Consider the following 14657-nt stretch of genomic DNA (forward strand, 5'->3'; position numbering starts at 1 on the left):
CCAGGGCTTTAATCCAAGCTTTCAGACTCTATATCTTATGCATTCTCCACTAATCCACACAGCCTCCCTAAGGGGCAGTGGAAAGGTCATGTGACAGGCTGCTGGGCAGTCAGCATGTGCCGGGGCAACACCCCAGCCTCAATGAGATGGCATTCCATGGCACTGGGTGACACACCTGGGCCTGCTATACCTGCCTGGGAATATGCCCTAAAGAAGAGGTGAGGGGGGTGCTAATAATGATTTATCTCACCTCCACGAAGTAGCCAGAGTGATCTTCTTAAAAATTCAAGTCCGATCCTTGCTTAAAACCATTGGGTTCAAACCTTTACCATGGCCTGCAAGGGCCTCACAGTTTGATCCTTGCCTGCCTTGCCACTTCATCTTGGGTCACTTCTCCCTCACTGTCTAAATGTCAGTCACTTCAGCCTTTATTCATTTTCTCTGTACCAAGCTCTTTCCTGCCTCAGAACATCTCTCAGGTGCCACTTGCTTCCTTGAGAATGCTCATCCTCCTTCACAACTCAGGGTAAATGTCTCTCCTTGGGGAAGCCTTCACTAACTCTCTGATGTCACCCTGTGCTATTGTGACTTACAAGAAATATGTATTTGGTCATTCGGATTGTTTATTATTATTATTTTAACTCTCAGGGAAGTAAGTCCAGATCTCAGACTGCCGTGTCCTGGACGATGACAGGCTGGTGGCTCTGGCTTGTTACAAGCCTTGCTCTCTCACTGCACCGTTGCCACCATGCTGGCCAGGCTGTGACAGACCATGGGTGGGAGGAACTTTTCCAGCACTGCAGGGACGTTCTTCAGGTATTAGTACAGGCTACATTCTACCTACCATTCTCCTTACTCCCGATAAAGTAAGAAGTGAAAACTATATGAAAAGATATGCTTTATAAAGTCTTACTCTCACCCACGTTGAATTAGTTTGCTGAAGCTGTTGTAACCAAGTACTACAAAGCATTGCCCTGATCCCTGCCTTCATCTTCACAAGGTGTTCTTTCAGTGTGCATGTCTCTGCAGTCCCACCGGATTAGGGGCCCACCCTATACTATTTTAATCTCATCTTAACTAATTATATCTGTAATGAACCTATTCCCAAATAAAGTCATATTCTAAGTCTGGAACTTCAAAATATGTAGTTTTATGAGTCATACTTTAACCCATAACACATGAGAGTTTAATGTCAAATTGGACATTCATGCAGGTAAAGAGCACTTCGTAATTATCTGAGCAGAGAACTTAATAGTAATTTACATATACACTCAAAGTCATTTTTGCACAGTTTTAATAGACACTGAATTTCTCAGAAATTCAATACCAGGTTTGTTGAAAAAAGAGTGTGCTTTGTTTTTTGGCAATTTACCAAGAGTTGTTCATGTCTTTAGAAAATCGTGTCATAAAAGCAACACTGTGCATAATTTTTGGATCATCAAGCACTCTTCACTTATAGAAAGATGTCAGGTCTCTGCCACTGTAAAAATAATCTGGAATATGCTTTTTATTTTGTTGTATAGTTTTCTTCTTTTGATGTGGAAAGAAGGGATCGCAAAACATTCTAAGGCAGATTTACAGATATTTCCTTTCAAAATGTGGGAAATACACACACACATATATGTATATATGACACTATGATACACACACACACACACATATACAAGTTATGTATTTATGTATTTGTGGCACTTGGGAGCATAATGATTTTGTAAAAAGCCTTGAAGATTCTATAATTACCTTTCAAAATTCCTCTTAAGAGTGTTAATTTTTTGTTAGTCTCACTTAATTCTTACCCAATTGCAGGGAGCGCTGTCTTTTCTGCATAATCTTGTCCCCAAGTTTTCAAAAGCCCAACATTTTAGTTGTGTCTTCATTAAGGGTTTTTAATGGTGGGAAATATTTTTGGGACTTTGAATACAGTGAAATTTTTAAACACTGGCATGTCAAGTGCCTTGTTTAGCATGTGCACCCATGCACATATTTAGTTTGAAAATGTCAGTCTGACAGAAGCTATCAAAAAAGTTTTGAATATTCGATGAGAGTTTTCAACCTTCATCTGAGTTCAGAGATTAACAATAACAATTCAGGAGAACAGAGGATGTCTGCTTTCTGTTGACATTCATGGATCAATTGGTGTGCAAATATTGGATTCTTTCCGGCTATGACAATAGGCAAATAGCAGCAAACCTACTCTCCAGGATGGCAAATTTATGAAATACTCAAGAGGTGTGTGTGTGTGTGTGTGTGTGTGTGTGTGTGTGTGTGTGTACGTGCGTATTTAGAATTCTTTTTATCCAAGGAAGCAGCATATAATAGTGGCTCAGTAAAAATATAATCAAGGATCTCTTAACGCTTTTCAGAGCTCGAAGGACCCTTAGGGATTATCTTGGGTATTCTACCTGTTTGTCATCTTTCCTTTTTAAAAATGATGATGTTAAGGCCCACAGAGATTAACTGAATTGCTGGTGATCGCTTATATACTTGGCCCATTTTCAGGGATCTTATAAAAGAACAATTATCTTGCATTCTTATGTGAATGTGTTTGAGGACTTCACCTGTGAGCCACCACATAGATCCCAGAGGAGTGTCACCTTCAAGAAGTCTCCTTTTTGCTTTTCTAGCACTTTATTTGTCCACTTCAAATGTCACGTGTTATTAAACTTTAAAGCAGAGCATTCTTTTCAGCTACTTTATAAATTGTCTTTTTATGAGGACCCATGAAATAAATTTCTCAAAAAACTAAGTTATCTCAGCTTCTAGGAAATCTAGACTCAGGTTTGTGAAATTAAACATCTTGATAGGATGGAGGATGACTTGTATTGTGTAAACTAACTTAAACTTTGGCCCCTTTTACTGTCTATTTTCTTTTCTCCCTTCCTTGTTTTTATCCTATTGAACTGTGGGTGTTTTGAAGTTCATGAGATCCTTTTTAGTATTATCCTTAACAATCTGCAAACCTATTATTTATTGCACGTTCAAAGTATGAGAGGTACTATCAATAGAGAAGTTGTGGTGAGACAGATTTAAAAGATGATTTAAAAGATAGAGAATCCAATTTGCTGTCTTTTTAATATTGGAAAAAACTTTGGAGGAAGAATATAAGAATGCAGGGTTCTCTCAAGTTCTAAGGTCTTTTGAGCTAAACAGGAAAATAAATTATAGTATTTAATATATATTTAAGAATAGTGTGTACCTTAAAAATATAGTATGTTAAGAGCAAATTAATCTCAAGTGGCATAGTAACCCTGGATGGCAATTATAAGCTCAAATCTGACTTGAAAATTATGCCATGGTATGACTGAACCCTAGAGATGTGGAATGTTTGCTTATCTCCGCCTATAAATATTATAGTCTATGTTAAAGATATAAATAGGGCTATGTCTCACCTGTATTTTGAGCAAGAATTCAGTCTGCATTCCAGACAGTCATTCTGGTTGTTAGGGATTTTTAGCAAAGTAAAAGGCAGCCCCAAAGATTACTTGAAAAAATATACTCAAAATTGTTTGAGATGATTTAAATTGTTTTCTTTATGAGCTTATAGAAATTAAGACTAGAATGATGGTGAGAATCAAACCCATGATATTAATATTTTGTGTAAAAATCTGTACATATTTATGTTTTATTTATAAAATTTAAGATTGGGCTTATTAAAATAACATATTATCCTTGTGATTCTAATTTAAAGAATATAATTGAATAAATGATTTATATGTGTAAGCAAGGATTTGCATCCTTGTCACCGTGCGTTCCTTCTCTATGCTGAATACTATGAGTAAGTGACTGATGAATGTAACTTGATTACTCACCAGTAAACAGATTAATGCTTAGTTTCTGGGTGCCGTTTTCTTTTGTGCACCAGCTGTCTCATTTTTCCTGGATGTACTGTGCACTTTCGCACCTGTGTGTGTTTCTTCATGCTGTTCCAGATGCCCATGACCAATGCTATCTTTGCGTGGAAAAACTCCATCCATCCTTTGAGGCACAGTAGAAATGTCCCCTCGGTTGACATCTTTCCCCTCCTCCTCCACAAGCAGGATGTCCTGCAGGCTCTATGGTGTTTCGAGGTCCCCGCCTTGAAATGAATATGTGTGACTGTCATATACAGGATCACACATCCATAAAGGCATAGATCATGACTAGGGCACAATGTCTGGGTCATAAGTCACTTAGTAAATGTTAAATTGAGCTAAACTAATGAATTAAATTGGCATTATATGTGCTGACTGGCTAGCTGGCAGGTGATTCTTTACTTGGTCAACTCTTATTTAGGATCCCATAAAACCATAAGAATTTAAAATGCAATCTAGTTCTATTTCATAGTTTGTGTGTTATAGAGAATTTAATTTGGAGAAAGACTCCCACAGGATAAAACAGCATGAAAGCCACTGATTCTGGATAAACGCTTTATTTTTAGATGAGTAAACTAAAGGATTTTTAGAATAAAAATCTAAATATCTGATTTCTCTTGAAAAATTTAAAGACTTGGCAACACAGATTCCCATTATTAAAAAGTGTCAATCCGCTGGGAGGGAACCTTCCCCAGTTTGCCATAGTCCTCACCACTCCTTGTGGTTCCCCCTGATACAGAAACAAAGCATCAAGGACAGCACTAAAACCCAAAAATGATGACTCTGGCGCATTGTGGTAATACACCTGGCCTGTTCCCTTTTTTTTTTTTTTAATGTTATTTGCCTGTTACTGAAGGCAACTGAACTCGAAGCTCCAGCTTTACAATAGATGTGCTTCTATCAAGTATTGTGGGAAATATATTGTTTACAAATCAGATTCCATCTGAAATGCATGTAGTTGCTAGTCAGAGAAATCAACTATAATGGTAAACTAATTATTATGTAAATCAAATTAGCACTTGATTATACTTCTAGTACCTTAACAGGAGCTACATTTTAGCTTGGCCTCTAATTCTTCGAACTCGACTTGTCTATTAAAATTATATGAAATTGTTTTTCTTTTATTATTGTGATATTTACTTTCGCAGAGAGGAAGTTTGGGTTCAGTGTGACTATTCTTGCTTTTCAAGTAATCTGTTTGGGTTTCTTTTCCTGCATGGATAAGATCATACTGCTTATATAATTTTCATCATGAAAACAAAGCTGTTGCCAAGACAAGTTAAAGACTAAGTAATATTAATTTTTGTCAGAGACATGGTGAACTCATTAGAGCTATAGACTCGGACTTTTTTCATCCTAAAAGTTTTTCTTTTTGTATATAGTTTTAAAAAATAGTTTTATCAACATGTGTATTTCATATAAAATTTGTTCATGCAAAATGTACAGTTCAAAATTGTACATTTTGCATGAACAAATTTTAACTTACATTCTCATGAGCTTAGAAAAGTTTTTGATATCCCAAAGAAACTATAATAATTACTTAATGACCAATAAACTCTCCACTGCCATTGATATATTTACTAATATATATTTATAAGAGAACAGAAAGTGCCATTTCAGCTTAGTGTTGAGGAGAAGCTTGGAAGAAATATTCTTGATGTATTGTCTACCTCAGCATGAATATTAAGCACAAAGCATATTATTGTCTTCTGCATATAGACAACAAAGCTTAGAGACATTCAGATTGTATTTGCAACAACAACTAAGACCATTTTTGAGTGGATAAACTGGTGGATAACCATTAGAAGATAATTCGAAACATGGAAAATATTAACTACTTATTTTTATGTGTTGGATTTATAAGTGGCTTTTAAAAAAAGAACTGGTTTATTGAGATAGAATTAAACCATAAAATTCTCCCTTTTTAAGTATACGGTTCAGTGGTTTTTAGTATATTCACTGAGTTGTGCAACCATCACTGCTATTAATTCGAGAACACTTTCATTACCCCCAAAAGAAACCCCGCACCCATCAGCAGTCACTCGGCATGTCCGCTCCCCCTAGCCCTTAGCAATCACCAATCTAATTTCTGTCTCTATGGATTTCCCTGTTCAGAACATGTCATATAAATGGCATCATATGATATATAGTCTTTTGTGTCCGGATTTTTTCCACTTAGCGTAATGTTTTCAGGTTCACCCATGTTGTGGTGTGTAGCAGTACGTCATTATTTTTATGGCTGAATAATTCTGTTGTCTTGATATTCCACATTTTGTTTACCCATTCATTAGCTGATGGGCATTTGAGTTGTTTCCACTTTGGCTACTATGAGCAATGCTGCTCTGAATAAGCATGAATGAGTTTTGTATGGACATGTATTTGATTTTAATTTTCTTGGCTGTATACCTGGGAGTGGAATTGCTGGATCAATATGTTAATGCTGTGTTTGACATTTTGAGGAACTGTCATACTGTTTTCCAAAGCAACTGCAACATTTTGTAATCCGATTACAGGTGGCTTTTACTTTCTTCTTTCTTTACTTATTCTTTTATAATGGACACATATTACCATAATAATTAGAAAAAAGAGAGTTATTAAAAAAAAATAAACAACTCTGAGGCCCAATCTGTGGGCCACAGGGCTGTTGCAATGGGCTTTTAATCCATTTGGGTACCATCTTGGTTTTTAAACTGAACAAAGACATTGTCTTATATGCTATCTATAGAAGCTATTGTGACAAAGAGGAACAAATTCTTTGTTGAAGAAAAGAATCCAATCCCCATAGTTTAACCAAAATGATAGAGGTGTGGGCTATATGTTTTTTACAATATTTCTCTGTGTAAGTTGTTGAGTTCCTATTGTATGTGTTCTCATTACACTTACCTGTGAAAGTACAGTAAAACCACCTCTGCTGATGACTGAGAGTAGGGAGGGGGAGAAGAGGAATGAAAAAGCCTGCGTGTGAAGGAAATAATCCATTTCACTACATTTGGGATATATAGCTATATCTATACATATATCTATGTGTCTGTACTCATATCGACATCTGTAAAAATATCTGTTAAAGTTGGCTATCAGGATTTTGACTAGTACAAAGTCCTGAAGTAATTTGCTTAAGTAAATATGGTCTATATGTAAAAGAATGTTTCAGAGTTGCATGGAGGAACCCCCTGCAAAAAGCATTGATTCCTTGTCTGTCATAATTATCATGTGTGATGAATTGGTGGAGCTCAAATTATGAGACTTTTACGGCTTTGTAATAGTGCCATGTTGAGCTATATTGGAGCCTGAGGTAAAAGGAAAAATCAGTAGTACTGATTCTGTTTCTATAGAAAGTTTTGACATTTTGTTTATCATAGATTTTGTTTGCATTAATCCTGATATTTAAAAAACGTTACACTGTATATATGAGCCATAATTTCTTTATCCAATCGTCTGTTGATGAGCATTTAGGTTTCTTCCATATCTTGGCTATTGTAAATTGTGCTGCCATGAATAATGGAGTGAATAGATCTTTATGAATAGATCTTTAGTTTTCTTTGGATAAATACCCAGAAGTACAATTGCTTGGCCAAAGGTATATCCATTTTTAATTTTTTGAGGAACCTCCATACTGTTTTCCATAGTGGCTGTACCAATTTGCTATCCCATCAACAATGTATGAGGTTTCCCTTTTCTCTATATCCTCGCCAACACTTGATGTTTTTTGATTTATTGATGATAGCCATTCTGACAGGTGTGAGATGATATCTCATTATGGTTTTAATTTGCATTTCTCTGATGATTGGATAAAGAAATTATGGTTCACATATACAATGGAATATTACTCAGCCATTAAAAAAATGAAATCCTACCATTTGCAATGACACAGATGGACCTAGAAGTTATTATGCTGAGTGAAATAAGCAGAAAAAGATAGATGCCATATGATTTCACTTATATACAGTATCTAAGGAACAAAAAGAACAAACTAATCAAAAACAGACTCACAAATATAGTGGACCATTTGGTGATGGACAGAGGGGGGTTGGGAGGATGGGAGAATGGGGTGAAGGGTTAAAGAAGTACAAATTAGTAGTTGATAGTTGGGCATGGGGAGCATGGAAGAGGGAATGTAGTTATCATTAATATGATGGCTAAGTGGAGGGCCAGGGGAGAGAGGGAGCATTTAGAGGGATCATTTTATAAATATTATTATAGATGTCTAACTAATACTTGAAACTAATTTAAATAAATAAATTTATTTTAAAAAACCATTGCACTATATATTGTATATCTTGATAACTGTGATTTGGGGCACCTCTTAAATTTTACACCTCATTGGCCACACCTTAGTCCCAGTTCTGACTTTGACTATATTTAGAATTCCTTTGGTTAAAGGGATAAAAAACTGAGTGATACTTTATTCATAGAGAAACTGAGTCATGGATTAGTTCATTTGATATCATATACTGATAGTCATACAGTGACTAACTGGGAGTCAAAAGAGTAAATCCTCACTCCTATTTTATCAAATCAGGAAGTGCTACTCCCTTGTTATATATTTACTAAGGTTTGGTGCCTTTACCTTAATTCCTATTTCATATGTTAGGTTAGAAATATGAACTATCGCTAACTTTTTAAATACCGTTTCTGTAATTTTTCAATACTGTTTCAACCTTTACAAAGTAGGCAAAATTTCCCAACCACTAGCTGTTTAATCCTCTTTCCTGGCCTTTCAGAATCTCCTGGACAGGAGAAGCACTCTGTTTTAAAGCCAGATAGAGAACTTATATTACAGTTGAGTGAAATAATCTGTATAATTCCTTCATTCCTCTCAAAGAGATTAGAGACAATTTCAATCGATCTCTCTCTCCCCTCCCCTACCCTCTTTATCAACTTGTTAGAGCTTTTCAATTTGAAAGTGAGATAGTCAGAAAAGCAAGAGAGTTACGAAAATTTCAGTGCATCAAAATGTTTGTCAGACTCACTGGAAGAATAGCACATCCTGGAGCTATTATTGGCACAACAAATAGTGAGTGACATGCGGAGTTCATGCTGTTTGCTCTTTGATACTGCTGGAATGAGTTTAGGTCACACACATGTTAACAAAAGGTGACTTTTTCCAGCCTGACCAATAACTGTTTGTTTGTTCTTTAATTTATCATCATGGTGAAGTACAATCTTCATTATCTGTAGTTCAGATCACTGGGAAGAGGAAAAACTACAAATCAGAAGAGAGAACTATTTTAGCCCAGCATTTCCAAAAGTCATCCCTTGAGAGTAGCTATTAAAATGACTTTTTGGGGAAATGGGAAATACTTGCATACTAAAACGAGTCTTGAAGACACATATGCTCATTAGCACATGAAGGCTCTGAGAAATCCTGCAGGGGAAAGCAAAAACCTATAGAGTTTAATTCAATCCTGTTTTTCCCAATTTTTGTTTTGGGACTTCCTCGTAGCACTGCTGTAAAATAAATTGCCCCAAAACTTAGAGGACTAAAACAACAATCATTTCTTTATCTTTTGTAATATCTGCGGGTCAGGAATTTGGGAAAGACTCATCTGAGTTGTTCTGGCTTGAGGGTCTTCCATGCAGTATAGTCAGGTGGTGGCTGCTGCTAGGACAGCAGATGGTGGGAGCAGCTGGAATCTGGATGAGCATCTCTCTTTATGTCACCTTTGGGCTCCTCCTTGTGGTCTCTCTATGCAGACTATTTTGGGCTTGCTCACAGTGTAGCTGCCTCAGGGCAGTAGGACCGTTGCGCGTGGTAGCCCAGAGTTCCAGTGAATATATTTCAACTCGCAAGGTGAAAGCTGCTGTGACTTTTATGACTTAACCTTGGAAATTATGCAGCATTGCTTCCACTGCATTTTGTTACTTACAAGTGAGTCACAAGAAGCCAAGAGCAGGGGAATTCAGTTTCTCATCTTGATGAAGAAGTGTTAATGTTTTGTAAGAGCATGTGGACTGGAGATATTGTTGCTATTAACTTTGTAACATGCCTCTACCACAGAACCCTTTTCTCTCCATAGGATGTATTGAATGTTGGTTCCATGGACCATACTTTGTGAATGTTACTTTAGGCAAGTATCACCAGAGCCAGTTCTAAATAGCAAGACAGATTGGTAAACAAACAAACAAACAAACAAATAAACAAAACTGTCCTCAGAAATTCTGGAGACATCCAGATATGCAATGCACAGAGAGATTATTTGACCTGACTATACTCAAAGGTACCCTTATTTTAAATCCTATATCCCAGGGTATACCCATTTAAAAGTTTAGTTTTTATGTCTCAGGGAGAGTTAGTGCTCTAACATTCTACATCAGTGCCAATGATTGTACTGGGTTGAGTGAAATCTCTTGGAATTTATATATCTAGACCACACTAGAGCAGTTTCAGACATGATCCACTGCAATTCAGAATGGCCTAGAGATCTCCAAGTAAGATGGGTCCTTATTAAACTGAATGACTTCATGGTAGTGTATCCAAGTTTTGAGACATATCAATAAGCTACTGGTGTTTCCTGAATCTCCCAACACTCAAATTCTCATCCCAGGGTCTATTTTGGGGGCAACCCAAACTAAGACATACCATCGTTAGGAATAAAAAAGTACTTCATAATTAAATACTGCATATGGCATTGCATAAATGCCCATAGCGGAGAAAATCAGTTGCTTTGGCCAACAGAGGATGGGGGTGGAGTGGGGTGGGGAAGGTTATGAGATGGATTGTTAGTGAAAAGGAAGGGCCCCGTTGGATTTATAGGCAATAATTTACCCAAAAAACCTAGTTTGAATACAGTATCACCTAGCAGAAGGTGACTCCCAGAACGCTGTGTACTAAATTTCCAAGATTTGGAAGGTGGGGATTAATTAGATGAAAGCTGACTCATCACACTGAAACCATCACCTCAGAAGTGGAGAGCTTGTTGGTATGCCTCTCAAAATCTGGCTAAACTGCCTCAGAGAATTCTTTCCTATCCCATATGTTCTCCATACATGCTTATTTTTCAGGCTAAGCCTGGCTTAAGGAAGAGCCACACATTCTAAAAACCAACAACAAGCTTCTGTTTAAAATATCACTCTTGTGTGAACTGTAGGCTTAAATGAGAAGAGGGTACCTCCTATCTTAGAAATAAATAGCCCAGGACAATAAGAAAATATTTGAATTGAAAGAAATGGCTACTAAATTTTAACTGATGTTAAATCAAGGTACTTAAAATTCATGCCCACAGTAGCGATGAACTTTTATTGGTTTCGTCACAGAAACAACTTGGCCCCAAAGGCAAGTTAAAAGTCATCCAACAAGAGTTAAGAGTATATAATATAGTCTGTGACATAAAACATAACTGGATTTTTTGTCTTTGTTTTTATTTAAAGGTAACTGATCTATATCGAGATAGAACTCACTGATATGAACACTTTTCCTCTAAATATCCTTGTATATATGACATATTCTTTGATGAAATAGTGATTAACAAATTACTAGGGGATGGGTTTAAGAAGACAAAATAACATGGAATAAAAAGTATTATATTGAAGCCATCATTTTTGAAGAGTTTCAGAATTGCTAAGAAGCATGACTAGGAATCTATGCTTGTTTCAAAAATAAAGCATGATATTGCAAAACAAAATGGATTTTGATAATCTCTAACTTCCATAATATTGTACATGACACTTTTGGTGCCGTTAATGAATAGGGAATGTCCGCCAATGTTGGTTATTTGAATTCTAGAAAGCTGAAAACTGCCACGCGGGGCTGAAGGCAGCCACTGGGAGCCCTCCCAGGGAAAGTATGAAGCTGGAGGTGTAATGAACGAACTTTTTAGCCTTTGGTGCTGTTGAAGTGGGAATGGGAGTGGGAAATTGGAATGGGAGTGGCGACTTGGGAAGCTACTGCAAACTCATTATGATTTCAGATAACTCACTTTTAACTTATGCTCTCAAAACTTTCAGGTTTAACTGGTAGAAAATTTCTGTTATCTGGGATGATAAGCTTCTTCCCTGAAAGGATTGATTGCTCTGTTTTTTTTGTTTTTTGTTTTTTGTTTTTACATCAAATAAAAGTAGCTCCTGTTAAGCATGTGAAGGGACAATAAAAACAAGTGCAGCCTAGGGTTATCAGTAAGGCCACGGTTACAGAGGACACATTCCAAAACGGACTAGATTCTACGGGTCCAATGAATCCAGTGCAGCTCAGAAAAAATAGATTGACATGTCCAGTGGATAATATCCTCTACTTATTTATTTCAAATGAGTAATCTGTTAGTGAAATGAGCACTTGTATCTAAGTATCTTTCTTAGAATTCTTAGTTTTTACAATTTGAGTTTGCCATAGGTGGGCAAACCATCATCTCTCACTTGGGCCACTCTGTATCAGTAATGCTGTTCTAATGTGCTCTCAGCTATGGCATAAAGCTCCAGTGTGCTTTGAAGGCCAGACCAGAATTAGGTCTGGGAATTTCCATCATTTTTTTAATGAAAAGCTTAAAATATACTTAAAAATCAAAGGAACTGTATGGTTAACACCTACAGTCACCACTGCGGCTTTACAATGATGTGATAGTGTATTCATTTTATCATAAATCTATCCATTCCTCTATTTGTCCATTAACCCATTTTTTTTTTTTTAATTTCAGAGTCAAAGGCATCTGGTATATTTCACTCCTAAACACTTCAGCATGTATATCATTACAGTTGCTTTTCTTTTTGAGGTAAAATTTATATATAGTGAAATCCACATGTGATAAGTGTACCATGTATGGAGTTTGGACAAACTCATACACCTATATAACCCACCATATCCAGAGATAGACCGTTTCCACCTCCCAAGAAAATTACCTCATGCCTCTTCCAATTTAATCCCACACCACCCTCCCCCAGAGCTAATCACTGTTCTGAGCTTTTCCACTATAGTTTTGCCTTGCTGGCAAATAACATGTTTTTAGGCTATGAGATTAATATGTGTTTATTAAAGAGCATTTTAAAACAACATTTAAAGAACATAATGGAGATAATAAAATATATAAAACATTTTGTAGTCATTTTCACTTAAGCTTTTTGTTAATTAAAAGCTCTTCATAAAAATAACTTTTAATGGTTACATAACCATTTGTTTTTGGGGGGGAGCTCCTACAATGACTCCTGAGTTACTTCTCTCCCCTAGTGTAATTCTCTGCCCTTAGAAGGGAGGAGTGACAGATTCAATAAACATGCCTGAAGGAAGATGGGCTGGTGGAAACAGAATTATACTAGTTTTAATTGCTCTACTCATGTTCTTCTTCCTTATTTGCTGAGCTGTTTACATTTCAGCTGTTGGTTTTTCTTACTCCCTAATCCTTTCCCTTAGTTACTAAAATCTCCTGGGCATGCCCTGTTCTGAAGGGATTCCGAAGCATTTTCAATGAATATTCACTTGGTTTTAATCACCAGGAACTGAAGGTGACAAGCTGCCAGTGGTCCTGGGCTTACAGGAGACAAGATCCTGCTCCCCGCAGGGACGCTTTGCAGCAAATTAACAGCAGTGGTCATAAGTTGGCCCCAGGCCACAGATGTGGGAGTGATGGCTCTTATACAAGGAGTTTCAAAGTAACACACCAAAAATTACCCTACCGTTCCCCCAATTGATTCATTTATAATACATTTTTAAAAAATAATACTTCTTGTTCTTATTATATTCAAGTCACTGTTCTAACCACTGTATATCTGCATTATTTTAATCACCAGGATATCTCTATGAGGTAGGTATTCTTATTATATTTCCTCTTTTTACTGAGGAGAAAACTTACACAGAGTGAGGTTAAAAACTTGCTTACCTTCACACTTCTAGTAAGTAGTAAAGACTGTACTGGAATGTAAAGAATGGGATTTCAGAGTGTGCTTACTCTCTGCCTTATATCTGTTTCCTGCAGAAAGAAAAGTCAGGGTATCTTTTTCTGGATTTAACGTTTGGCCCTAATCAAGCTGTGACTTCTGTAGAGTAGGCCCTATTAGTCCACAACCAGAAATGCCGTGTTTCCAGATGGAGCAGAATCCAGAGCAGGGATTGGAACATTGTACCTCTAAAGTGCCAGGTAGTTTATATTTTAGGCTTTGCAGACCATACACAGTTTGTCATAACTACTCAACTCTGCCTTTGTAGCAGCCATAGACAATATGTAAATAAATGAACATCTACTTGTTCCAGTAAAACTGTTTACAAAATCAGGACGCATTTGGTTCATGGGCCATAGTTGTCTGAACTCTAGTCTAGAGAAATGCTTAAAATGTTGTGGGTAATAACTTCTTTGAAAAATCAGTTGAAAGCAATGGGTACTGTACCCCTAATAAGCCACATCAACAATGCACAAAACCTTCTGCATATATTGATATGTATACATTATATATATATTATAAATTAATTGATATAGTGCCTTGATATATTGATATGTATCAATATATTACCATATATTGATATAGTACCTTGAAAATTTATTTTCTTCAGAAAAATCAGAACATAAAATAATCTTTACAAATAATTTATCTCATATTTTTCATGCAAAAATTAACTCCATCTCCAATAAACTAAAACACTTCCAAGTTGTATAATTAAAGCATAAAGCAAAAATTAAATCTGCTCCAATATAACTAATATGAAGGCTGTTCCTGAATGCAAACATCATCTTTAACAGTCTAATGATTGTAGAAAGTTTTCTTATAAGGTATTTTCAGATAAGTACTTTCTATTAAATAAACTTCAAGTTTTAGTAAAGTTTTAGCCTTTTAAAGCTGAGCCTTGTTTTCACAAAAAATCCCTACTGCTGATATAATTTGGTGTCA

This window comes from Rousettus aegyptiacus, unplaced genomic scaffold, assembly GCF_014176215.1.
Source record: "Rousettus aegyptiacus isolate mRouAeg1 unplaced genomic scaffold, mRouAeg1.p scaffold_m13_p_3, whole genome shotgun sequence".
Classification (NCBI taxonomy): domain Eukaryota; kingdom Metazoa; phylum Chordata; class Mammalia; order Chiroptera; family Pteropodidae; genus Rousettus; species Rousettus aegyptiacus.